The sequence below is a fragment of the Ambystoma mexicanum genome, chromosome 1p (assembly GCF_040938575.1).
Source record: "Ambystoma mexicanum isolate Mex_15411 chromosome 1p, UKY_AmexF1_1, whole genome shotgun sequence".
Classification (NCBI taxonomy): domain Eukaryota; kingdom Metazoa; phylum Chordata; class Amphibia; order Caudata; family Ambystomatidae; genus Ambystoma; species Ambystoma mexicanum.
The window spans coordinates 999,137,045-999,161,049 of NC_090921.1; the positions used below are offsets into that span (position 1 = coordinate 999,137,045).

At 43.7% G+C, this 24,005-nt stretch overlaps 1 protein-coding gene and 1 pseudogene across 1 annotated transcript in view; one reads left to right on the forward strand and one right to left on the reverse strand.

Moving 5' to 3' along the window:
* Window positions 1–24,005, forward strand: part of HYDIN (HYDIN axonemal central pair apparatus protein) — a 3,273,799-nt gene that overhangs the window by 2,418,337 nt on the left and 831,457 nt on the right. The window lies entirely within an intron of this gene.
* The window catches only part of LOC138525805 (spastin-like), a 76,308-nt pseudogene that overhangs the window by 49,816 nt on the left and 2,487 nt on the right, over window positions 1–24,005 (reverse strand).

Consider the following 24,005-nt stretch of genomic DNA (forward strand, 5'->3'; position numbering starts at 1 on the left):
AAGAGGAATAGGATTGCGTAGGTGTGATGGTAGCAGGGACCCACTCAGGGAGGATTAGGGCTACTCCACCTCCAGGCCTGTTGTATCTGGGCTTGGAGAGGATTTTGTAGCCCTCAGGAGAGTGTCAAGAGCAGTGACAGAGCTAGCATTGAACCACGTCTCGGTAAGAGCAAGGATATCTAGGTCAAAGTCTTCAAGGAGGATACAGATTTCAGAGGAGTGTTTGACAGCAGAGCGAGCATTCAGGGTAGCTAAGTGAAGCTGATTGACACCCTTGAAAGTTTTCTGAGGAGGGGTATAGGGGCATGGTACCCCTGATGGTGGTGGTGGGGAGGTGAGAGGAGGAAGGAGTTGGTGGCAGGAGAAGGAAGGAAGTTTGAGAGAGGGCAGGTGCCGATCAAGAAGAAGAGTAGTAGGTTCAGAATCTTGGGCCATGATAGTGCCATTGTGGTAGACATTAATGATGCAACTAGAGGATGAGAAGTATGCCAGGGGTACTTCCCACCTAGTGCCAACATTAATGGGCGAGGAGAAGAAAGGGGAAACAGTGAAGACCAGATTTGGGGGGGGGTCCATAGACCAGTAGAGGGGACATGAAAGACAATGTCAGTCTGCCTGGAAGTAGTGTTGACTTACGTATCAGCAATATGTAAGCCTGGGTAAGAGGCCAGGAGAGCTTTTTGTAGCTTTTTTTCTTCCAGACTTCTTGAGAGGGATAGGATAAGTGATAGAATGGCAGTTGGACAAGATAGAGATGATAGAGAGTGCCATGGGGGTAGCGTGGGGAGGGATACAGAGAGAGAAAATAAAGGAAAATAAAATATAAATTCACAAATAACTCACCAGTGGCCTGGCAGGTGAAGGAGGTAGGTGAAGGGAGACAGATAATGCACTGGTTTAAGAAATACACCTACATTTGACTTTCAGGCAGGGCACCAAAAAATCAGCAAAATTGGTAAATACTCAGATTTACAGACACAACTAAATTCGAATTACAGCAAAGCAACCAAAAAGCAGCTAAATTGGTAAGTGTGCAGATTTACAGACATGCTTAAAATCGAGTTACATGCAGGGCACTGAAGTTCAGCAGAAAAACAATCAATGTATGGGTTCAAGCACAGCAAGATACACAATTCAGATGGTGACGAGATGTTGGTAGAGAGGTTTCATTAAAGACAGTAGTCTGAACAAAATACAGCCATTTGCAGTTTAAGGAGAGGGTTAGAGATGGAGGGTAAGGGAGGCATGAAGATTACATGTTGGATTGGGAGAGGAGAGGGAGACACCCATGTGGAAGTTAATAAGACGCAGACCAGTGAGCAACCCTGGGAAGAGGGCCTAAGGAGGGGGGATATGAACCAGTGGCATCAAGACTTGAGTAGAGAGTCATAAGAAGGAGCACGACGGTCCGGGGGTGTGCTTACCAGTGCAGGTAGAATGTAGTTGTTTTATGGTCAATGGATGATGGTTCACTGCCTGATTGTTCTTGGGACGCAGGTCCAGTCAAAGCAGCAGTGGCATGGAGAGGGGCTCCCTCCAGGGCCAGACAGGGGCCTTAGTGGTGGGCCTTCGTCAGGGGATCGGCTCAGCCTGCTGTTTTTTTTTGTGGCCCAGGCTGGGCAATCACAGCGAATTTCAGGGGCGGGCTGGTGAGGCACTTGTTCAGCGAAGATCCTGTCGGCTATGATACAGTAGAGGCCACAAGGGAGATTCAGCATCCCATCATCGATACTGTGTTGGAATTGCAACAGAATGCGGCCGACCAAAAGAAACCATGGGTGCACAACCCAAATAAGTATACCCAGCGGGTCTCACTGGGGTATTTCAAAAAATTAAATTGACTAAAAGTCGAAATGATCGACTTTACAATCACCCCAAGCCCAAATGGGCTTACCTGCAGTGCAGCGTTGATTGGATCGTCAATGGGGGATGCCTCATGACCACGAGGCTCGCCGGGTTTGTAGTAGGAGGCTCACTCGTTGCAGACAAAGAAGAAATATTATGTGAGAAATCCATGTAAAATAGTTTTTGACATTACAAACCATTATTATAGCCTATGTAGGTAGCTCATCGAGCATATGTGAAGATTACCTTTTTGGAGCAATGTGGCTGGTGACTATCCATGATTAGATATCAACTGCCATTTTGAATGGTGCAGATTCTTACCATTGGTGGGCCGTGGCAGGCTTCCATTCCAGATCTTGGCTAAGAGGCGAACTCCTGCAGCCATTCTGGAGATCATTGTTGGAGCCAAATCCTCTATGATGAAGAGCAGCTCAATGACGACATGAGGACGAACCTTGCAGCTGACCAGCACCAACTCCAGTGAGTTCCCGGTGAAGCCCTGCTCCTCTGCCTGATCTCAGGAAGGCCCTTGTCAGTGCTTCGATCCCTGGACCGGTGCGAACAACCAGTCTTGTCCATTGCTCTGTCTTCTGGGCGTTCAGAAGTGTCCCTGGACCTACTGGTGGACTGGCCAGCACTATCCCGGGCTACCTCGCTTCCACCGTCACTGTACCAAGGACATCCTTGGAACTTGGAGATCTTCAACTTATACAACAAGACACCTACTCCTGCAATTTTAGCCTAATTGCATAAATGGAAGCAATGCAGGACCTGCTACTTTGTTGATCCCTGTAAGATCGCTTGTCGCTGCCGAATTGTGGTGAATCTTATTGTTATCCATCTTTTTCGCATACTAGAGGTATCCTGAGGTCTCCTGTTCTGCAGAAGTCTTCACCTTTTCTTAGTTTGCCTGTTCAGCTGGAAGCACCGTGACTAAATAAAACTAAATCCTGCATCCAAAAGTAACCTCTGCACCAGCGTTTTCTCTTCCGGTGGGTAGCCAGACGGACTAGCCAGACTTAATTCAAGGGAAGGGAAGTGAAGTAGGCTGAAACAAAGGTACAATTAGTCCTCTTATCTATAGAAAATACACCACACTTCTTTACTGAAAAATGTACATCATTATTATATTACAATTGTATAACTCTATTAATTAAGTACTAGAAGTAAACATAACACACAATCAATATAGTAGAGTATTTGTAAAAAGAGTTGCCATACTATTAAGCCATATTTTAGGTCCACTATCTGTTGTTAGGCACGTTTACATATGGAGACTGAGTGAGAAGAGAAGGGCAGAGGACATTAAAACACACATTTATAATAGTTGGGTAGGATCCCTATGCCAGTACCAACACATTTACAGTATCTCTAAACCCTCAGGATATAGTAGAGGGTAGAAAACATTTCTAAAACACAGCCAAGGCAGAGCTTCGCTGTCTGTTTTGGTGGAGCGTCAAAGGATGCCGGTGCAGAGCTTCAGTTCTTCCTCGAGTAGCTGGCCTACCAGGAATGCAAGCAGAGAGTTTCAACAGTAGGTAAGATGAGTGGGGAAAGATGGTCTGCTTTTATTCCCCTTGAGAGGCAGTCGGTAAACACAGCACCCAATCATACACAAAGGATGATTGAAACAGAAGTGTGGTCAGCCAATGGTAGACCATCCCTCCAAGCACACCCATGCACTCAGGGAGGGCTCACACAAATCCACACTATCCCCGACAGGCATCTGCGAGTCAGAACTGGTCCCAGGCTAACGACAGCCCCAGTCTTGGTATTCAGTATACCAAGGATGGCCACCTCCTCTCACATATTCAATGAGAGTCAAGGGATAGTCCTGTGACCCCTCAGGTCTTGGAGCCACAAAATACAACCTCTATTTTATTAAATGGACCCAACCAGGTAAAATGGATTCCACCCTGTGGAACAGTATTACACAGGCAGAACAAAACACCAGCCTTGCCACAGAGGGAGGGCTACTTTCCCAGCGACAATATGTGATACATTTGGAGAACCCCTGCCTTAGGGGTCATAAGGGCCTTTAGGGCAGAGCACCTAAAAACAGAACCACACATTCAGTTAGGCTTTGGATCTAGCCTGGCTGAAAGAAAAATAAGGTCCATATGGCAGAAATAAGTAAAGAGCTACCTCATCAGGGAAAAATGTGAGCTTTCTACCTAACAGGCGCTTGCTGCTTGTGGATCTGTTCCCAACCCAATGAGAAATGCTACCTATTCATCTCCAGAAAGGTACCCAGGAACGATGAACTGTGTGATGCCCTACTGATTCTACAGATGTTTAAAAGTATGCACTCATTACCTCTGATTCCGCTTTTGCAGGTGGTTCGGAGATTCAGGAACTACAGGGGGGATGAATATCTTGGTCACCTAAAGAGGACATAACCTGAGCAGCAGGGCCTATTTGGGGATCTGGTCTTTAACGGCCTGTTGAGTGAGGAGGTGGGCAGAGTATTGTGATGAATCCTGTGGATTCCTCACTAATTCCCTGCCTAAATTCTCCTCCTGGGTTGCCAGGGAAAGGCAGACACTTTCTGGTCCTGAACCTGGGGGTGGTGTTCTGTAGGATGATCACCTGGGAGGAGAAAAGGCTCAGGTGAATGAGAGGTATCCGTGGGACGAGACACAGCATTTATTTTCCTATAATGGAGGGTAGCTGCGTAATGCCAAAGTATGTAATGGCTTGTAACAACCAATTTGCTGTGTTTCTAGATACACATGTAAATACGGGTAAAATCCATCTTGAACTCCTGGGCCTTAGAAGAAATAAAAACCCCTTTAAACAAAGTCCCAGAGACTTGTAAACCTAAAGACCTCCTTGACACACAAAGGTACAGTGAAAGGGAAACTATGGATGATAAAGACTTAAAAGAATTGCCTTTCCCTTTTCAATCCAGCCTGGTGACGAATCCTTATGATATTCCTTTAAAGAATGTTACAAAGAACAAATGTGGCATTTTAAGTGAAAATCAAAATCAAAACTGTAACTTTGTCAATGGGGACTTTAAGTCCCATAATTCCCGAAGTACTGGGACAAGGAAGATGGCTAAGGAGGTACAATGCTGCAGGAGTGGTCAGATCATTAATGCAAATGACCCACACCTGAGGGAGACAGAGAGGCTTAAATGATCAGCAGAGGATGACCCACATACAACAAGACAAGCAAAACAAACAAAGAGAACTCACGGCACAGGTCTTCAAATAGTCGTGCCATTAGAGAACCTCACCTACTAATATACATATTTTTCATATGTATTCATACTTATATGCCTGCAGAAGTGGTGTGCTTTCTGCCGGTTTTCAATGCTGTTTTTCCTTCGTGATGATAGTTGAGTTAACTGCAACTCTTAAAGCCTCAATCAGCATATTATTTTCAGACTTTATAGTTTATTTTAATTAGTCTTTCCTCCTTCAGTTCATCAGGATTTAGTGCACTTGTATTTGCCTTCTGATAGAGTTTTGATGTTGTACAAATCTCAGTAGAACCTAATAGTCAGCTGTTAAGGCACAGTAGATTTTGCTTTCAAGGGCAGCTTTAATCCACACATCTCGAGTCAAGGTTGGTCATCATTTAAACTGTTGTCACCAAAGCCCTTGTTCCAACGGACGTATGCATCTAGAGTTGAGGGCCTCGCACTGAGCTTGTTCTTCTTTAGAGACTCAATGAAGTCTGATTATCTGATGTTTCTCATCTCACTACCAGACATACTCTTCACCTGTTCTGGTTTCCAGTTCTTGAATAGGGCCAAGTGCAGCATCCTTTACTTTATTTATTTGGTCATTTATGTAGTGCACCAAGCCCGGAGGCATTTATGCGCTAAACCTAAGAGGGTTGGTTACAGTGGATGTTTGCACAGGTGATAGTTTACAAACGTTACAGTATCAGCTTACATGGATATTCAGTTACTTGCATTGCTTGCATGGGTCACATACTTGCTTATAAAAGTTGTAACCTGTTACATTAATTGCAGCATGCCTTAGGCTGGCGTCTGTATGACTGTTAATTGAGTATACAATTTTTGCACTGAGCTCATCCTGGGTAAAGCTGTTCACATTTGTTACTTTGTCTAGTGGTCTAGAGAGAAGGAAAATTGGCGAAGAAGAGGGAAGGTGGTGGAAGGTGAAATAGGGGTAGAGCGTGGTAGATGGTGGAATTAGGGTAGGGCAGGAGGAGGTAGGTAGGAGTATCTAAGTGTATTTGGCAAAAAGCCAGGTTTTGAGGTTTTTTTCAGAATGACCAGAGAGAAGGGTCCGTTCGTGCCAGCAGCATGGAGTTCCATTGTTTGGCTGGAACCACAGGGAAGCTGCAGCCTCCAGATTTTTGTCGTCTAAATCTGGGGATGGTGAGGCGGTGTGAGTAGGCTGAGCCGGTAGGTCTTTTGGACTGAACTTTGGATATTTGTCTGGAAAGGTAGATCGTAGCGCTGTTGGAGAGGCATTTGTGAGTTAGCAATAAGGTTTTGAATTTGATGCAAATCCTGAACCGACAGCCAGTGGATATTGCACTTGACAGAAGAGATATGGTCTTCTTTAGGGATGTTGAGGGTGGCTCTGATTTCATTATTCTGAATAATTTGTAGCTTACTGATGTTTCGGGTGTTAGATCCCTCTCCCGCAAAGAGGGAGTTACAGTAGTCTATTCTTGATAAGAGAATTGCTCTGGCCAGTGTGATGCAGTTGTCAGTAGTTAAGAAGGGTCTGCTACCGATGATCAATTTAGAGGTGTAGGCTGCTGCTGAGGCTATGGCATTGACTTGCCTTGTTAGTGAGAGTGATGAGGCCAGGTAAACTCCTAGAGTTTTTACCTCCGTAGCAACTGATATAATGTTGCCATCAATGTTAAAGGATTTGTAAGATTGGGGTATTGTGTTTAGCCTAGCTTGGTTGCCAAGGATGAGTAATTACATTTTTTTCGTCATTAAGACAAAGCTCATGTTGTGCCATCCAAGCTTGGATGACAAGGTAGATTTTGTTCAGTAATCTGGTATCAGTATCGTGGTTTCCTGTAATCGGTAGGAGTATTTGAGTGTCGTCTGCATAATTGGTATACGTCACACCCAAATTGTGTAGGAGGTCGACTACAGGCTTAGTGAACACATTGTAGAGGGTTGGAGGGATGCATGATTCTTGGGGGACTCCACATGTGACTGGGGCCGGGATGGCTGCAGCAATGGAGGAGAAAACTCTCATGGTACAGTTGGACAGGAATGATTTAATCCATTTTATAGCGTTGGTGGAGAAGTGGGCAGCAAGGGCAAGGTGTTGGCAGAGTATATTGTTGTTGACCAGGTCGAACGCTGCAGAGAGGTCGAGAAGGAAGATGATTGCCAGATCCCCTTTCTCTCTGATTTGGTACATTTGGATTTTAAGGCCCAAAAGGGCAGTTTCCATACGCCCTGACCAGGGCGGAAGTCTGATTGGCAGAGGCCTAAGAGGTGATGGGTTTGTAGGTGTTTTTGAATCTGTAGGTATGCAACTCTGTAAAGTATTTTCAAGAGAAGGGGAACAGTTGTGATAGGGCGGTAGTTAGTCAGGAGATCTGAATCTAGTCTGGGTTTTTTAACAAGTGGGAGTACCCATGCTTCTTTCAAGTTTTCTGGTACATTGCTGGTCGAGAAGGAGTTGTTAATCGGGGTTGTGATGAATGGGGCAAGATCATCAGCAAAGTCTTTGATGAAAGAAGCTGGACCGATATCTCTTTGACATCTTGACGGCTTCAGTCCCTTGCTGATTTTTGTGGTTTTCGTAATGGTGACCGGTGTGAATTCGAAGCTTGGAGTGGGAGTTGGGTGCGTGAGGTGTGGGTCTGGGGTCAGGGTGTCTGGGTTGAGTTTAGTTATTTTGGCTTTGATTTTGATGTGGAGTAGATCGATTTTCTCGAAGACGGCATTTTGGATATTTGTGCACCAGGGGCGGTCCTTGTTGCAATGATCTCTGGAAGGGGCAGGTAATTCAAGCTCCTGTAATAAAGTGAAGAGCTCTCTTGTGCCTGATTTGGCATTCTTATTTCTCATATTGTATGAGTTGCCTTTCGATTGAATGGTGGCTATCTTATATTCCGAGGCTAAGGTGTTGAAATGCAGTTTATTTGCATGGGTAGGTGTTTTTTTCCAGGCGCTCTCTGCTGTTCTTTTGGCAGTGCAAAGGCTTTTGAGGCTAGGAGTGTATCATGAGTTGGTTTGGGCAATAGGTTTATCTTTGCGGTTACCCAAGGGAGGAACTTTGTTGATAGCCTCCAGGAGGGTTTGGTTGTATAACGTTACCATAGTGGTGGGGTCGGAGGTGGTGTTTAGGTGAGTAGCGGAAGTAGCAGGAGGGGGAGCATACAGTCTGTGGTGATGTTCCTGTGGTTTCTTGATGGTACTGCTGGGGTGAGTTGCGGAGAGGTGTTGGGCTTTGGAGCTGCGCTAATTGAGAATAGAATGACATTGTGGTCTGACCACGGACATGGGTTGTTGGCTAGAAGGTTGGTAAGGCAGTTAAGGTCTGCTAGCCAGTCCAGTGTACGTCCTTTTGTGTGTTTCGGAGGGTGAAGCCTTGTGCTTCAATAGTATTAGCAAGAACCATAGATTGGGTGTCAAGTGTCATTTAGACCAAGGTTGAAATCTCCTAGAATTACTATGTTTGACATGGATTTGGTTGCGAGCAGTGATGCTATGTCTTCCTCAAAGGAGGTAACAGGACCGGGTGGGCTGTAGATAAGGTGAAGCGTGAGGGTGGAAGTGGCCGAGATGGACATTTTGAACAAGATCAGTTCTCCCGATGGGAAGGCTTGATTAGTGGTTGCTCTCAGCCTGAGGTTATTTTTGGCGATGAGCGCCGCCCCACCTCCTTTGGAGATCGTTCTATCTTTCCTAAGGGTGGTGTACACTTCAGGGATGGCCAAGGAGAGGATGGGTCCAGCTGCTGGGTGCAGCCAGGTTTCTGTGATTGCAAGTAAGTCTAGGTCATTAGTGGAGATAAGGTAAGCGGTGTCCAATGCATGTGCCACGAAGGATCTAGCATTAATAATGGCACCCTTAATGTTTGTTAAGCTATTTGTTGCACTTTGTCTAGGGACTTGATTATCAGGCAGTTAGGTTTCATGGGTTCTTTCTTACTTATGTGGGAATCGTAGTTTGGAGTGAGTTAGGTTTTCTGGTTGTGTGTAGTTCTGATGGAAGACTGGTTATCTTAGGTGGGCTAATGTGAGTGACAATGTTTGGGAGTGAGCAAGTTCATTTTGCGAAGTGAGGCTTTCTTGTTGACGGGGCAGGGGTCTTCGTTCTAGGGGTGAGTTGGTAATAGCTCCGGATTGTGGGTGAGGCGGTGGTAAATAGGTTTTTTTTAAATTGGGATTTTGCGAGAGGCTGGTCGTTTGTTCCTCTGTTCAAGGGAGCATGGTGCCATATGGATGGAGAGGCTGGGAGCTAGAGGCACATTCCTGAACTCCAAAGGGTCTGTGGTTTCCCATGGAGAGTGAGGGTCATGAAAGTAGTTGGAGGGTTGGTGGGCAACGGGAAGGGGTGTGTCTTGGGAGGGAATTGTGAAGGTGGAATGTCATGTGAGTTGGAGGGCACATGCGCCATTTGCAGAGGGCATGGGAGCTTCGACTGGTGTGTTTGGTGATGCGGGAGGCTGTTGAGGCCCACTATTTGGATCATGGTCGCTTTGGTTTGGTTGGCCCAAGGGGATCAAGGCTGGTCATAAGGTGAGTTTTGTGCAGTGATGTATGCAATGGGGTTGTTGGTTTGTAATATAGGGCTCCTGCCGTGGTTTAGGTAGGCAGACGGGTTAATTGTGGAAATAGTAAGAGTGTGACATCTATATTCACGAGAGTTAGGATTGTATTCTGGGGCCGATCTGAGAAATGTGCGTGTACGTAGGGTGGTTGTCAACTGGTCGACAGAAGGTCAGGAGCTCACATAGGAAGAGTACACCTAGATTTGATTTGCCACTATAGGCTGCTTGAGCAGATGGAACAATACATCTAGCTTTAAATTACTGCCATAAGGCATCAGACAAGGAAAAATACGGCTAGATTTGATTAGCACTCACAGGGTTAGAAACACAGGGAAAAACACATCAAGATTTGAATTGCAGCAATAGGGCTTGAACACATGGATCAATACATCTAACTTTGAATTACAAATCATAAGGCTTGAAGCACTTACAAAAATGCACCTAGATTTAAGTTGCATGAGGCTTGAGCACATGGAAAAACTCATCTAGATTTGAATTGCAGCCATAGGGCTTGAACACATGGAGCAATACATCTAATTTTGAATCTTACTAATGCAGTCATGTCACTTCCTGAATAGCCTTCTGTCATTCTCGCCAGCTGAGCCTGTACTTTTTGTGTTAGTGGACTGCCTTGTTTGCTTAAAAGATGTTTGATGAGCAACAATCATTTCTCTTCACTTTGTAGAGATACATGCACCCTTTTTGTAAATATCCTGAGTACAGCATCATTGAGTTCTTGAGGATGGTTATTTACTCCCATTACCAGTACTCTGTGTGATGAATCCCGAGATGTTGTTACTTCTCCCCGAGGGGGAGCCCCTTTCCATGGGTCCAGGGTGGTGAGGCCACCACCATATAGTCCCCTTGGGGCTGGTACCCAGTAGGAGTATCTCATGGGTAGGCACTTCCCCTCTGAGGACAAATTAGAACATCTCGGGAGTATGCAGTATGATAACCCTCCAACCACAACTTGTACATCTTCCTATGCCATTTTACTCAACCACCTATCCCATACTTCCATGCATGTCTGTCAGTCTGAAAACTTAATAACAAGTACTGAGACGAGGAAGAGCAGGGATGATCTAAGGGAGACCTATTTGACAAGTACTTGGACGAGGAGGAGGTGCGGAGCAAGAAAGAGCAATACTGAGAACTTGAAAGAACAGTCTAGTCTTTTGTGTGCACTTAGGATAAAGATGAAGGAGGGACTTACTTTGTTCTCAAACCGGCTGTCAAACCAGCCCCTCAGCAACAGTAGACATGGAAGCTGTGAGACATAGGAGCAGAGAGACGGTGGAGACCGGACCCAGAAGATGTTGGTGTGCTGCAGAAGGCTGTTCTCCAGGATCGGACGTCGGTTGGTCCTTTAACTGTGAGACCAGGGAAAGGCTCTTTGAGAAGGTGGACCGTGGGCTCCAAGTGCCACACAAGTCACATAAGCAGACGTGTGAAGCTGACGACCGCGGAGAAGGAACGGACACCCAACTCCAGTTCCTTGAAGAGCCACCACCATGCGCAGGAGTCCCTAAAGGTAACGTGCCGACGGTTGGACCGCTTGGGCCAAAAGGAGGATAGCGGGCCTAATCTATATGCTGCAAGGGTCGTGAGGCCTAGGAAGTGGCCAAGGAGGGTCTGGGACCAAATGAGAAGTTTTGAAAGTTACACATACGACCCCAGAGAGGGGGCAAGCAGGGTCAGGGACCCTGAGAAGAGAATTGTGAAGATTGGAGAGAATCTCCCTCAGGCTGGTGGTCAAGTAAATCTCTGACCACCAGGGAATAGTCGAGGACCCAGAAACAAGAGAACACAAGTCATCTTCCTTGTGGTGGTACGTGGGAGGAAAGGGTTTCAAGTACCCAAATACAAAGAAAAGAAATACAGGTGTGGGACCTGCACCCACAAGGGAGAAGAGGAGTACACATTTTGAGAAGGGAGTCACTCTCCTGGTAACCAAAGCTGATACAAAGTGTTAAAAGATGAGCAGTGTGCCTGACAGAAATGCTGGAACTTTGTCTTTTGTGTTGGAGGTCTATATTTGACCCGGGAAAGGGAGTCCTTTCTCTAAGAAAAAGACAAAACATGAAAGTGAACTTTTATCCCTAGTGCAGAAGAAGGGAGTAATCTTTCTACACCACAATGGTTGACTTTATATCAAGTTTAGTTTTAAGTGTAAGGGACAGAAGCAGGGTGTTTGACACAGGACGGTGGACTAGTGATTTACACAGACATTCTGACATAATCCTTAGGGCCTCATCACGAGGTGGATGGTAACCCTTAAATTACCCCCAGCTGCATGCGCTATAAAAATGGCAATTTACGGGCGCAATTAGCGCAGCGCTAATAGTGTGTGCTATTTGCGCTGGAAATGCCCCATTGGGTCCAATGACCCAATGAGGAATGGAGAATACCCATTACCGCCCAACCCTTGATCCGGCACCAACAGCCCTCTTACAGACAGGGAAAGTTAGGTTTTCTCTTTATTTTCTTGACTAATGCATCGAATACGCCTATAGCAATCACCATGCCATCTGTGTGTCAGTCTCCTCCTTCTGCACCCTTACATCTGTCATCCCCACCAGATTGAACACCATCAAATTATATTAAATATTCTGTTTTCAAATGCCTGCTCGCATCATGCTCACCTTCCCTCCTTTCACACAAAAGGCTATTCAATTCATTTATGAAGCGGATAACCTTTTATTTTCTAACAACTGCAAACAGCGCTTGTACTAGTTTCTCCCCTTCTCCTGCATATTTTCGGGTTACGCTTGTTGCACTTATGTTAAAGCAGGTGCATTGGATTCTGCAGCAACTGCTTTTGCCTACATACTGCCTGATTCATAGAACCGTTTTATAATAGCAAAACCCCATTGGAAAACGCTCTGTGAATTAGGCCCATAGTCTTTCCATTTCCTGGTGGGCCAAAAAGCAATAAACCTTGTGCTGGAGATCAAAGCCCTTTGAACAACTCTGGCCTAATGGATGGAAGAATAACAATTTCTTGCAGTCCCTGCTTTGCCAGCTCTTGACCAGCTTTGTCACTGAATTTGACAGATTGTCCACAGTTTCATTCATAAAAGGGTTGACAAGATTAGTATCCACATTTTTGAAGTTTTTCAAATATTTCTTTCCTGACAACGGCTACTAGAGTAGGTTAATTGTTGACTCTTCTGGAACGTTTGGCAGAAGCACTCTTAGGAGCATTAACTGGAGAAAGGAGCATGCCTTAGTAGTTGTGCTGTAGGCAATACACTGCAGCTTTGTGTTAGAGATTGTCCTGATGTGGCATAGACTTGCGCTGGTTAATTTTAGATCTGAGCGAGTCCCAAATTCCCAGACCATATCCATCAGCCCGGGCACAACACAGTTCAACTTTCCAGAGATACCGAATACCTGCAGTAATTCAGAGAATGGATGTTCACATACTTAACGAAGGGGGGGAGAATTTAAAAATTGTCGATGCTGGCATACTTGTCCCTCTGTGGGTCCCTTACATCATGTTGCCCCACGAATCAAAGGCATAGGTAAAATTATGGGGAAATTCCTCAGATTTATAGTCCGTATTTCAACCTCTAATTGCACAAAATGTACTACATGCAACAATTTCTAAATAATGTTGAAGGTAAATACCACACTGCTTAGTAATGGCCAACTGATGTCCAGGCATATTCACTATCGCTGGAATTGAAGCATAGAGCACAAAGCATGGTCCCAGTAAACGATGAACACCAAAACTGACAGAATGCTCTTATTGAATAGAACCAACATGAAAGTGACAATGAAAACCTAGAATATGAGCATTGAGGAAGCTTTATCGGCCTGAACACAAAGTAATCAGATCAAATAAACCCAACTACACAAAAAAGTCATTGGGCCTCATTATAACTCAGGCGGTCCGGAAATAACGGTGGCGGTAAACCCGCCGCCACCGTTGTTTCCGGACCGCCTGATCCCGACTCCTGCAGGCGGGAGGTGATGTTCCCGCCAAGTCTGACCTGGCGGGTTTAACACCGCCCGCCTGCAGGCGGACGAGGAAACACCGGCAGCATTACGAGATGCTGCCGGTGTTTCCATGATCCCCATTCCCATTGAGTCCCATAGGACTGGGAATGGGGATTAACACCATTCCGCCTCCGTGATTCCCGGAAAACCGGGGTTGTAATGCCCCGGTATTTCCGGGAATCACGGAGGAGGGATGGTAATACGAGTCCGGCGGTAACCAGGTGGTTTTACCGCCTCGGTTACCGCCGGACTCGTAAAGAGGCCCATTGTTTGACTACCTCTTTGGGAAGCGCACACTGACCATGGGAGTCATTCCTTGCTAATAATACCTCAGTACTCATAATTTGTTTGACCAGTAAAGCTAGTTGGTAATTAAAATACTGTTCTTTTTTTGGAATATGACCACGTTCATAATGAGTCCCAATTCTAATTACGATGGTTGAAAGTGAAATTATTCTCAGCATTCTTTTTACATGTTTGTCCTTCTGAATGACATGTACAGAATGAAAGAGAAAAAAAAGGTAATTTCCTTCACTTAATGGAGGGGGGTTTCCATTCAGAGTTCCTCGTCATGACTGGTGCCAAAAAACCATGCCAAAAAAAAGTAATTTATTTATTTTATTGAAACTTCAACAGTCTTAAAAGAAAACAATTAAAACGGTCAAACTTTTGTTACAAACGAACAGAAAATCCAGTCCTTCAGCAAAGGAACAGAACAGAATAAAAAGTAAACACAATGTTGACATCATAAGAACAGAAAAATAGAGGAAAAAGAAAAGAGAGGCTAAACTAAACATCCTTGTCTCGTATCTTTTCGACAAGTCACGCAGTGCTTTAGAGGTTTTGATCACTTTTCACCAATTTATACATGTGCTTTCATCAGTATGAAGTCCATATAGTCGACTACTGCACATGTGAGTTTTGCATTGTGTCCCGCGGTCACACGCGCCCACCAATTTTCCATGTCATTGTCTGCAGGTGCAAAACTCCCGAGGTGACGAGTCCGCTATCTGCTAGTAGCTGGGCAAGCTGTTAGAAGATGATGTAGTGATTCAATTTCGAGTTTACAATGACATAAATTGTCTTTTATTTCTTTGTTGTGCCTTTGCCACAGCATTTCTTTAGTGAAAAGTTATGATATAGGAGTGAATAGATCTGTCAAGAATCATCAATAAAGCAAACTGAAATATCTATTTGATTTCTGCTTGACAAGGGACTGAAGTTTTATCCAAAAGACAAAACCTCTGTGGTTAGGGACTCAGAAGAGGAACAGATGTGTAATTTCCTGACTGAGAGCCACTTGGGTGTTCTGATGAGAAATGCACACTATGTTCAGAAAATGTAAAGGCCAGGTGACTACTCGTACTCCATCACTCAAGTAAAATAGAGAATTTTGAGGGGTCAGGAATGCGGGACGAACAAGTAGATAGTTTTCTCACAAGCGGCCATTTTATTAAATAATAAGGCCTCGCTTTCCCTTACCTAACAAGGATTTCCCTACTTGTCAAACTAAGACTAAAGGAAAACTCTAATATCAAAAGGTATCTGTCCCTCACACTTATTAATTTCTTTTATAACATTTTTGTAATGCCCTGATCCACGGGTATCATGTCGTTCTGTATATGCAGACACTGGTAACACAGTAGAATGGTAGGAATTACAAGTAGGAGGAACATTTAAGGTAGACATTATTCATACTTATTAAATAGCCAGGTTTTGACCAATTTCTTGAAGAGGGTATAAGACGTTTCGTTACTGATAGAACGGGGAAGAGAGTTCCATTGTGTGGGGGCAGTAACTGCAAAGCTGACACCTCCTGCTCTGGATTTCTTGAATCTTGGAATAGTAAGCAGTGTACTTTGAGATGAGCGGAGATCATGTGCATGGTGTTTTAGGGTGAGACTATTGCTAAAGTAGCTGGGGGCTACATTGTGGATGCAGCAGTGTGCCAGTGTCAGGGTTTTGAACTTTATGCAAGCTTTGATGGGAAGTCAGTGTGCTACTGTGCTTTGCGTCTGGAAGCAGCAATGTGATCAGGGCGACATAGGCCCAGTACTGCACTGAGGGATTTGTTTTTGATGATCTGCAGCTTAGCTAGGTTTGTTGAGGAAGTGCCAGCAATGAGGGCATTGCAGTAATCGAGTTTGGTGCTGATAAGATCTCTCGAGAGCATCAGACAATTGGCAGGAGAGAGGAATTGTCTGCTCAGTGCTATGAGTTTGGCAGTATAAGCAGTGGAATAGGCAAGGTCATGCTGAGTTCGGCATCCAAGTAGACTCCCAGGGTTTTGACGCGTTTGAGTACAGGGATAGAGGTCCCGTCAATGGAGAAGGCGGAAAAGGAAGAGGGGATCTTGCTGAGGTGGATTGGGGAGCCCACGATGAGGAGTCCAGTCTTCTCATCGTTCAAGCAGAGATTGTGTGTGGCAATCAAATTCTGAATGGTGGCGTAGATCATGTTGATGATGATGGTGTCCTCCTCATGGTTGTCAGAGATGGGGATGAGAATTTGAGTGTCATCAGCAATGTTGGTGTACGTGATGTTGAGGGAGTCCAGGATATCAAACAAAGGCTTTGTATAGGTGTTTCTAGAGGGTGGGGGATAGGCAGGTACCTTGTAGAACGCCCATGGGTGATGGGATGGGGTCAGCTGCTGATTGGCCAATGCAAAATCTTGAGGTGCAGTCTCCAAGGAAGGATTGCACCCAGGCAATGGCTTCCGATGTAAAGTGGAAGTTGGAGCCCAGATGTTGGCAGAGTGTGTCGTGATCGACCAGGTCAAAAGCAGCAGAGAGGTCGAGGAGGAGGAATATGGCTAGAAAATCCTGAGTCACGAATGCTATCCAGTTGCATTTTCAGATCAAGCAGTGCAGTCTCTATGCTGTGGTTGGGTCGTAACCCTGGTTGTCTGGTTCCCAGCAGATGATTGACTTCTGGGAAGTGTTGCACTTGGGAGTAGGCAACTCAGTTGAGGATTTTGAGCAGGAAGGTACGGTAGTGATGGGGCTATAGTTGGTGGGTATGGTGGGGTCAAGGGTGGGTATTTTGAGTGGAGGGGTAGCCCAAGCGGCTTTGATGCTTGTGGGAACACCACAGTTATTGAATGAGGAGTTAACAAAGTCTGTGATAATTGGCACTATAGTGGGTTGCACACATTTTGACGATGTGCGGTGGGCAGGAGTCACCCTTGCATTTAGAGGGTTTGAGTGATCAGATAGTCTTGAGAACTTGCTCGACAGTGACTTGGGTGAAGGAGAAAGGTAAGATGTTGGTGGGGAGAGGAGGCAGGGTGAAAGATCCTTTGGAGGTAAGTTGGTTTTTCTTGGCATTGATTTTTCTCTCAAGTAGATCCATTTTGTTGGCGAGGGCGTCCTAGATGGTTGTACATCAGGCTTTATCGGACCGATCAAGCGTGTTGGGGCGGACTGGGTTCTCTAGTTCCTGTAGAATGGCGAGTGATTTTGTGACCGATCTAGCATTAGCAATCCTAGTGTTATAACAGTTGTTCTTATGGGAGAAGACAGCTTTTTTGCAGGTTTTGGCTGCAGCTGACAAATTGTCATGGTTGGTTTGGGAGGGGTTTTTCCTGTAGATTCTTGTGAACATCACTACAGGATCTTTTGGTTCGGCAGAGAGCGACTAGCTTGTCTGAGAACCAGGGGTTTGTGGGGTTGTGCAGTATGGGGGTTTTGAATTTGAGTGGGGCGTGTTGATCTATCATTGGGGGGAAGCTCTGCTGGTAGCGGTGAGCTACGGCTTGAGGAGTGTTAATGGACTAAGGGGAGGAGGAGAGCAGGGAGGAAAGGGGAGGCTTCAGCAGTTCAGGGGTCAGTTTTCGAGTGTTGCAGGCTGGGCGCAGGAGTGGACATGGTAGGGGTGGTGGGAAGATGTCTAGTGAATACGATGAGGAAGTAGTTGGACCAGGTTACTGGTGATATGGTGGAGATATCTATGGATATGTTGAATCCAGTCAAATATGCGTTTCTTATTGTGAGTAGGGGAGTTGATTCATTGTGTGAAGTTCATCTCTTGGAGCGATAAGTGCTGCAGGATAATCTGCTGTTTCTCGTGGAACCCAGGCTGTGGTAAGTAAGTCCAGCGGGAGAAAGGAGTGTCCTGGAGGTGTCGCACTGATCGATGGTAGTACTACCGGAGGAGGAGGCTGGGTGCCGCTAATGGCAGGGGGCCAGGAGAGAGGTGAGGCAGAAAGGCTGTTGGGGCGGGAGCCAGTGTAGATGAGGGGTAGAGCCAAGGGGTGGGAGGCAGACATGAAATGAGACTGGCATAGGTGAATGCAGACAAGAAATGTGCATTCATTGCAGGAGGACAAGTAAGCAAGCTTGTGCAGGTAGTACATGCAATGGTAGTGCACAGTTATGCTTACCTTGCATGGTGTCGGCGAATGACCAGAGGTTTCCGAATTTCAGAGGCTGGGGCGAGAGAGCTGCCAAACAGTAATATTATCGGAAAAGCAGAGGTGAGTAGTTTAGAGGGAACAGAGGGACGACGTCCATGGTCATCCTGGGCTAGACTGGAACAAGAGGTCTTGGTGCTTGGCCATCGTGGGGGCCAGCTTCGCCTGCTGGCTCCCTTGGCCTACTGTATTGGTGCTGCAGGGCAGCCAATCAGCAATCGGGGGAGGCCGGAGCAAGGTGGAGCACAACTTGGGCCCAAGGCCCTCCGACACAGCGGCAGCTATTTTAAGAGGTGTAGCTGCCTCTGGTAAATGAATATTATGCCCAGAAGGGCTTACCTGGAGTGCTGCTTCAGGATCTTTGCTGAATGGAATCAAAGGGCACAGCTGCCCATCCGAAGTCAGATGATGTTGTATAGATACAACAAAATCATACATGTATCATGTGGCTGTTCAAACTCAATAAAATAACAGTTATATTCAAAACATAAACTTTGTAACCATGTGTCTTGTAACCATGGTCAGATCCCCTTCCCCAGGATTAATTCAGGATTTTCTAATCCAAAATTCAGATCAAGAAAGTTATTTTCAATACCCATATTCTGCTCCAATACAACACAAAGTTCTTTTCACTCCATAAGTCTTCCACTTGGCACTTGGATTGTCTTATTGATAAACAGGATGTATCACTCTTCAAAATGTTTTCAAACTTTCCACAAGGTCTTGCTTGATGAAACAAAAACACTTTGTCTTCACACTTTGTCAGTATTCAATATAATTTCTCTTCTTTGAAGAATAACCACTTTCACATTTCTTCTTTATAATTAACCACTGTGAGGGTCAGAAATGTGAGCCCTGCCACTTCTTCTTCTTCTCCACAGTCTTTAACCACAACACAGTACTTCAATATCTTCTACCTGGTCCACTCAACTGCCAGGTCTAACACTACAAGGTCCCTTGCCCTGGTATACTCGCCTGCCAGGATTTAAAGTTTCTAACTCTACGGCAAGTACTTATGTGGTAAAGTTCATTTAGCAACAGCTTAGCAAAGTCTTCTGGCTTTCAACAACTTCAATAGCAACAACTTTGTAAAGTTTTTTGACTTTCCACAACTTCAGTAATACACACTTCTTCTAAAAAGACAGGAACCACATTGTTGCCGTTTATGCCACATGTATGGCAGACTATGCTCCTCTCCTCCTGAATGCTGGCTATCAGGAGGGCAGCTCCTCTGCTACAGCAAAGTACTTTTAATGTGTACCAATATCAGTATCAACAATTTCAGGATGGTCTTCTTCTGCTGGGAAAACATAAGACATGTTCTTGGTTCCACCCTTCAGATTGCCACCTGTAAGACAGATTACGCTCCTCCTGAATACTGGCTATAAGGAGGGCAGTTCTTCTGCCACACTTGTTTCCCCACTCTTATATCTCTCAATGCTGATAATGCCTTTTTATCACCCTCGCTCTTCTTGGGTTTAGACCATACTTGTTTGGGTCTTTCTTTATTATTGCCTCATCCTTTTTGTGACAATGGGCTTTACACTTGGTCTTCTTAATTGCCCTTTGTAGGCTAAGGCAATATTGGCTGTTGTTAGTCTTTTCCTATTGCTCTCTTTTGGCTTTGGCAATAGTGGTTTTTGTCACCTTTAGAATCACAATTGCCCCCAAGGTTCATATTCTGCCACTTTAACTGGGTAAGCATTATCTTGGTATATACAATTATGCCCAACCCGCCACTTCTGCTTCTTAACATTAGTTCAATATTTAAAACTACTGACACGGGCCAGCGGGCGATCACGGAGCGTTCCGGGCTAAAATTTAACTAGTGAACTCACTGGGTGCTGCATACGTATCCGCTCGCTCCGCTCCCTTCGTGTCTTCGGCTTTCTCTGGTTCCCGCTCCAAGATAGGTTGCTTTCTCTCGCTCCCTACACCCCACGCGTGTCAGGGAAAGAGCGTTCCCGGCTCCACAAGTGCTCCGGTGCTGGCCTGCCAATGGAGTACACTTCAAAACAAGGAGATTTGTTCCCAACTGGTCTATTGATGAACCTAATAATAGTCTAAGTTATTTAACCATACAATGAATGAAGCTGCAAGCATTTGTGGGCTTAGTCAGAGCAAATAATATCGCATACAATGAATGACTAATAAACAAAATATTATATTTTAATCTGATATGGACACATTTATTGTCCACTAAATAAGAGTATTCAATGACTCGTACAAACACTAATGAAACAAATAAAGAAATAATTAGAAAATGTACAAAGTTCTTATTCTCTTGTAGGCAACATAAGACAGGATAGTATGAATATACAAAAAAGCAATAATTTCACACATTAGTTGGGAACATAAAAATAAATGGTACTTTTACTGTTGCTATCTGAATGATCCCATACCATAGAGAGTGCATGGAAAAAAGGAACGCTCTCTATCCTGGTCCTAATCTGCAGAATAAGGAGGTTATGAGGGGATCCAGGCTTTGAAGGCCAAATATGAATCCGACTCATCCTATCTTGCCAACTATCTATTTCACACCAAAGATACATAAAGAATTTCAAGGACTACCACAATGCAGACCAATAATCAACAGTATTGGGTCCCTAACAGAAAGGATCTCTGAATATATAGACCATCAATTGCAACCTTTGGCAGCAGGACTCACATCGTATATAAAGGACACAAAACATGTTATACAGCACTTTGAAAACATCAACTGGGAACCAAATTCTGGCTAGTCACATTAGATGTATCAAGTCTCTACACCAGTATATTACATGAAAAGGGCATATTAACAACAGAATATTTCTTAAAAACAAGATCAATCTCATTTCTTGACCAAAACCAGATGCTATTAGAGATGTTAGACTTCACATTACGTAACAATATCTTCACTTTCAACAAAGACATATATCAACAAATCCAAGGAACAGCAATGGGGGAAAAATATGCCCCATCTTATGCCAACCTCTACATGGGGCATTTCGAGTCAGAACATGCATGGATCCATCCCTTTTTCAACATAACAAATCAAGTAACATATTGGGGCAGATATATAGATGACATCATTATGATCTGGAATGGTACAGAAAATGAACTCAAACAATATCATGAATTTCTTAACAACAACAACTACAACTTGAAACTAACTATACAATACAGCAAAAGTAACATCAACTTTCTGGACTTGAATCTTTTCATAGAAAATAATAAAATCCAAACAACTCTTTTTATAAAGGAAACAGCAGTTAATAGCATTCTACATGCTACTAGCAATCATCCCAACCATATAACTAAAAATATACCTTACGGAGAAATGTTAAGGATCAAACGCAACTGCACAAGCACACAAGATTTTGATAAACACGTAAGAGAGAGTATCAGAAAGTTTGAGAACAGAGGTTATAAATTTAAGCATCTCATCAATAGCTATCAGAAAACCAATCTCAACACAAGAACAGATCTTCTCAAATATAATCCCAAGAAAACACAAACAGAAGATTCCATAAGATTTATCACAACGTATAACAGTCAGAACAAAATTTTGAACAACATTCTAAAAAGAAAGTTGAATATATTGAAAACAGATCAAGATTTGGAATCATTACTGAGCACACAACCAAGTATCGAAAAGCAAAAAATCTTAAGAATATACTCAGTCCGTCTCATTTCATTTCAGAGAAAACTAACATTATTCCATCACAAAGGTGGCTTCAAAACCCAATGACAGGACCTTATAAATGTGGATCCTGCAACCAATGTCAATTCTCAGACAACAAGAGAACAGAAATCCTACTGCCCAATGGACAACAAAGAAAATACAACAATTCATTAATTGCAACAGTACAATGGTAATATATGCAATACAATGCATCTGTGCAAAATTATATATTGGAAGCACTAAACGAATGCTCAGAAACAGAATTAGTGAACATATTAGATCCATCAGAAATGACACACCAGAAACACCATTAGCTTATCACTTCAAGAAGTATCATACATCCAAGGACATTGGAAAACTGAAATATTTCGGCATTGAAAAAATTGTCACCCCACCGAGAGGCGGCAATGCAGAAAAAATACTAAGACAAAGAGAGGCACTTTGGATTTGCAACCTTGACACTTGTTACACAGGTCTAATTAAAGACCAAGAAATGCATCATTTTCTGTGAGAGAACAACAATGAAGTAACTTAACCATTGGGCATTGCACCGATTGGTTTTATAAACTTTCACAAGTCTGCCAAGCAAAATGGACACAATGGAAGATAAACAAGTATCCACATTGCCTGTAAAAGACAAATATAACGAAAATAATGATATATACATGGAAACTTGGGAAATGCTGTGCTCATAAATATGGTAAAATTGAAGAGCGCAATTGTTAAACAGAAAATAGAATATACGACTATTATAACCCAAGTTTGTACAAAGAATGAATAATATAAACAGCAAAGGATAGAGACTGCGGAAAACAATGAAGATAATAATTAGCCCAACCCAAAATGGCGACCGCAATATGACGAGTGTCACGTGATCGCAATTTTTACAATCACGTGACAAGCAACAATGTTAATAAAAACGAAACCAACATAGGAGCGAGTACGAACGAGGAAGGCAGAACAAGAAGGCGGACCAGGCACATGAGAAGCACGGAGATCACGGAAATCAATTCAACAACGGTAAGACAGAGGGCCACGTGTGTCTTAGAATATAAGACTGTGCAATAAGGAAAATTAGATGGTAGATATTTTGGACAGAGAAGGTCATTTCAAAAAGTAAAAGTAAGGCATTTTCCGCATTTTCCTTTTAGAAATACGTCACATACATTTGAAAGCAGCGAAAAAACACAATGAATGGAAACCTGCAAAACAGATGTTTTCTTAAGAAAGTAAAATAAGGTAAAATTATGCGTGAATTCAAAAGAAATCATTAACATCAAAGAATGTAATTGTTGATACCAAAGATATAGGAAACTTTTCAACATTAAACATAATTTTCAAACAAAAAGTGGAGTGTCGCAGAAACAAAGGATGGCCTATAAGCACTCTCATTCAAATAACTATGTTCAGTTACAATGTTAAATACAGAGTGTTAAAAAGGAAATACAACTAGTGACGCCGGGGATTTTTCTTTTATTTTTCTTTTCTTTTACAGGCAATTCCAGGCAATTTCACAACAAGAAACAACGCATTTAGTTGTTATAGTGATTTCCAATCTAAAGAAGAACCATATTAAAACAAAACATTTTTGATAAGGACATATGGTCATTATTAAGATAACGAAACTTAAACAAACCAATTGTGGAAAGAACAACTATACAAAGATCCTCCTGAAGAACCGTCAGATAAAAAGACGGGGAAACACGTGTCGAGGACAATAGAGGACAACAATAGAGGACAACAAGGACACAACCAAATCATAAGGACACAACCTAATCAAGGACATTTAGGCCACTTCAAAAATTCTAAAGAGGATATTTAGGATACAACTAACCCAAACAAAAGGGTAAAAGTGGACATCAGAAGTGGACATTAAGGACACAATTACAATTGAAATTCCTAAGGACATAATTAAATCCTAAAGAAAGTATTTAGGAAATAATCAATTTAGACCAAAGTGGAAACTAACTGCAAGACATTTTAGTGCAGTTAATAATAATATGAATGTTTAATAAAAAGGCGCCATACCAAACAATACAGTATTGTTGTATTATTCAAATTATTAGAGGCCCATAGACACATCCCAGGCGCACACTTCACCTTGGGGAAGACGTGATGCATTAATGCTTTCTGCTGTGCAGCCTCTCCACATGAGATGCTCAGGGGGAAATCCTTCAAAATGAAGGCTTCCCGTTGCACAATCTCTGCATGCCCGGTGCTTAAGGGTAGAGGCACCTCACGAAACCAGCATCTGCTTCCCAATAAGCGGCGGCTCTGCTGCCCCTCAATTCTGTCTGCGGCTGCAACATGGAGTCACGCAAAGTACTCCACCCTCTGCTTCTCCT